At 39.7% G+C, this 4,336-nt stretch overlaps 1 pseudogene; it reads left to right on the forward strand.

Moving 5' to 3' along the window:
- The first annotated feature begins 1,567 nt into the window (after positions 1-1,567).
- On the forward strand, positions 1,568-3,449 carry LOC147356947 (endogenous retrovirus group K member 25 Env polyprotein-like; annotated as a pseudogene).
- The last annotated feature ends 887 nt before the right edge of the window (positions 3,450-4,336 follow it).

Below are 4,336 nucleotides of genomic sequence, written 5' to 3' on the forward strand. Positions count from 1 at the left end.
GCATAGCCCAATAGAATGGGTATATTTACACACTAAACAGTCTAAAAAAATTGTATCATATATTGAGAAAATAGGGCCCTTAATTATGTCAGGAAGAAGCCATATACAAACTTTGACTGGATTTGATCCATATGCAATACACGTTCCCTTGACAAAAAAGGAATTGCAAATTGCCTTATAGTATAACTTGACCATGCAAATGGCATTAAGTGATTTTCAAAATGTTATCTCATTTCATTTGCCAAAAGGAAAATTATGGGACTTTCTACAATGTACTAAATTCATTGTAACTAATATCATTGCATCCCAGACTATTTCCAATGCACCCACCTATTTCATTGATGGCAACAAGAAGGCATAGCAGGGATTGTCGGCCCTGATATCAAAGAAAAATTACCCACTACCTATTCTTCAATACAAAGAGTTAAATTGTATGCTTTATATGCTTTTTTGTCGCTTCAACCATTATCCTTCAACGTATATACTGATTCCAAATACCTTGCTTCCCTTTTTCCCAATTTTGTTACTGCCTTTTTATACAACCTAAATGAAGAATTATATACTCTCTCTTCACAGACTCAAGCCTTAATTCACTCATGTACAGAACCTTTCTTTATTGCACATATACACACTCATTCAGGTTTACCTGGCCCTCTGGTTGCAGGAAATGATGCTGTTGACAGGCTCATAGCTCCCATTTTTACGTCTGCCAATGATGAGCATGCTAATCTTCATACCAATGCCAACAGATTGCACTCTAAATACCATATTCCTCTCACTGAAGCGCAGCATATTATTAAAACCTGTGATGTTTGCTCCCCTCTGCACTTACAAACTACGATTTCAGGAGTTAATCCCCAGGGGCAACAGCCTAACTCCCTTTGGCAATCTGATTTCACTCACTGCTCCTTAGGAAAGTTTTCTTTGCTTTTTGTCTCAGTTGATACATTTTCAGGCTTTATCTGGGCAGTACCTGTCTCTTCAGAATCCAGTAAACACACCTTTTCCACACTCTTACTCACCCTCCCCGTTATGGGGATTCCTTCTGTCTTGAAAACAGATAATGGACCTGCATTCACCTTGCATTCATTTTGTTCATTTTTATCAGAATGGAACATAACACACATTACAAGAATACCCTACAATCTTCAGGGTCAAGCCATTATTGAAAGAGCCCACCGCACCCTAAAAACTCATTTATTAAAACAGAAAGGGGAAATATGGAAAAAGAGATACACTTCTTATCCCATGAACCCTCAATTACTATTATCTTTAACTCTTTATTCCCTGAATTTTTTAAACTTAACAAAAAATAATTCTGATACTCATGAAGATAGACATTTTGCAGAAGACAAAAACAGCAAATTAGAAATCAATACACCAATATGGTATAAGCAATTTAATCAGTGGCTGCCAGGAATCTTACAACTCCTAGGCAAGGGTTATGGTCTTGTCATTGCAGATGGAGAGGAAATCTAGGTTTCCCTTCACCATGTCCATTACTGAGAGGGACCCCAAGACCGGACTCCCTCAGGGAGTGATGAAGTTGACACAAAGGGTCTCGTCAATGACCCTGGAGGAACCAATGAGGAAACGCCATCGTCTGAATCCTTACTCAACATGTGCTCAAGTGAAAAACATGACTCGTCAGGCTGAGCAGACACTGAAGAGTATTGGAACTCCTATGACTCCAGATAAGCTGTTTCTGCCAATGTTAGCTGTTCTTTCCTATTCCTCTGGGGTAAGTGCAGAATATGTTTATTGGGCATACATACCCAACCCACCACTTCTCTCCATAGTAGATTCGGTAGACAAAGCCCCTATGATCTTTACTAAAGATAGCATGCATTTTCCAAGTCCCTGGTCCATAAAGCAACCAATTCATGAAGAAGATGAGGGAAAGCCAATCAACATTTCCATGGGATTCAAAACCTTGCCTATCTGTTTTGGATCTCATCCCCTTTGCATGACTATCTTCCCACAGTGGTGGGCATACTCTGCCAACAATGGGACTGCTTTGCATCTGGGAATGTTTGCTACAGCATCTTTCTTACTTAATGGCACCAAGTGACATTATCCAGGCCAGATAGCCAACTATTTGAACTCGCTTTTTCAACCAGAGGAACCTTCATGTCATATTGTATCTTGGAGAAGAAAACAGGCGATACAACCGTTACACTGGTGTGATTGTCGAGGCCAATTTGGGAAAGTTTCTATAATTCAGCAAAATCATACTAATCATACATTTAAATTTGTTGACTGGGGACCTCACGGTTTGTTTGTAAAGTGTTCTGAAGAGCAGGAGGAACATCATAATTGCTCCTGGTTTAATAGATCAAGCATTGGAGGCTTTCATAAATCTAAGACAAGTTCCTGGACTGATAAGAACATATTGCTGAATTGGTATAACGGGGGCTTATCATCCCCACGACCCAGGATTGTCATCCCCATTGTGGGGCCAAAGCAATGGCACATTTGGAAAATTCCAGCAGCCTTAGAGCACTTCGCTAATGTTTATGGGACTATGGGTGTGTTTCGTCCTTCTAATTATACCTTCCTATACAATAGTACTGGCTATATGCAATCGTGTGTTCACCTTCCATACTTATTTATTGTAGGACATTTTGATATTGACTTATCAGCCAAGATTGTCAATTGTACTGCATGTACATTGTATACCTGCCTTAATCACACCATTTCATATCACGATGCTAGCATTGCACTAGTTAAACAAAGATCCGAGTTATGGCTTCCCATAAACTTAACTGATTCTGTATTTCTTTCTGTATTGTTGAAAACTGGACTTAGGTGATCTAAGCGCATCATTGGGTGGATTATTGCAGGCATCTTAAGCCTTATTTCTATTATGACTGTAGGAACTTTGTCTGGTATGGCTTTACATAATTCTATACAAAATCATGATTTTATCACTGCTTGGCACAAAGACTCTCATAATCTTTGGACTCGACAAGCTCAAATAGATCAGCAATTACAAACACGAATTAGTGAGTTACAAACTCTGGTTATCCCCTTAGGAGATCAAGTGCAACAACTGACTTTCCAAACACGTATATGTTGTCACTGGAATTTTACTTCTTTTTGTCTGACTAACATGCCCTATAATAGCACTGAATATCCTTGGGGTAAAGTTAAAGCGCATTTGCAGGATCTCACAGATAACACAAGTTTTAGACATCAATTTGTTGAAACAACAAGTTGCTAATTTTCAAGTTAAGGTACCTAAGGAATTGTACAGCACTCAATTTTATGGTACTTTAACCAAAACCCTATTGTCTCTATACCCTTAGAACTTGGTTTTCAGGAAGCAACATTTTTATATATGTATTAATCACTCTGATTTTTCTGTCATTGCTTATAGGATATAGATGTCTCTCCTCAAGATGCCATGCCTCCCACAACAGAGTCAAACTAGCAGCTACCATGCTTAAATTAAAAACAAAAGGAGGATATATTGGGAAATGCAATACAAAATAGCTGGCTGAAGGAAGCCCTTGGGAAAATGGTGAAGGGCCAAAAGTACCCTGGCTTGGTGTGCTGTGGGCAGAAAAACATCTCCTGCCTTTGGTTATGCCCGGCGTCAAGATTTAATAATAAATATTAAGGATGTTGCTTGAGAAAACAGGCTATGGGATAAGCACATGGGTCACTTAGAGCGCGCTGTCCTTGAAATATTTTTACTGATTAGGTGTTAACCCTGTATGCGCTCTGCTGGCTGTATACTCTAAGCTCTTTGTTCCTGCTTCTATAAAAAGGCTTGACTCCTTGCAAGAAACTGCCTGAGTGTCATTCATTCAGGTTCGTTGCTTCCAAGTCCTGGGGAGAAAATCCCCAACAATGGCCAAGATGAGTCTCTTTCAATATTCTAAATCTAGGTTTTTCTTTTCAGTTAGAGGAAGCTAGGTCTCTTGAAAGACTTGTTATTTATCTTTCTGTGTCATTGAGATGTAAGTGATATATCTTAATGTTAAGTCTAGTTATCTGTGATCCCTGAGACCGAAGGGAAAAAAGGGGCTTTGTTATTGTTTGGTGGGCTTCCCAGGTGTCCTTAGTGGTAAAGAACTGCCTGCCAATGAAGGTAGATGTAAGAGATGTGGGTTTTATCCCTGGGTTGGGAAGATCCCCCCGGAGGAGGGCACAGTAACCCACTCCAGTATTCTTGCCTGGAGAATCCCATGGACAGAGGAACCTGGCAGGCTACAGTCCATGGAGTCTCAAGAGGAAAGACTGAAGCAATTTAGCACACATGCACCTTATTTAGTACGTGAAGTTGCATGGGAAGCATTGTCAAATGAGTGAGAAGCTTTTTCAGGTTATA

The sequence above is a fragment of the Bos grunniens genome, chromosome 16 (genome assembly GCF_055505025.1).
Source record: "Bos grunniens cultivar Pamir isolate PY7600 chromosome 16, Bosgru_T2T1.0, whole genome shotgun sequence".
Lineage (NCBI taxonomy): Eukaryota > Metazoa > Chordata > Mammalia > Artiodactyla > Bovidae > Bos > Bos grunniens.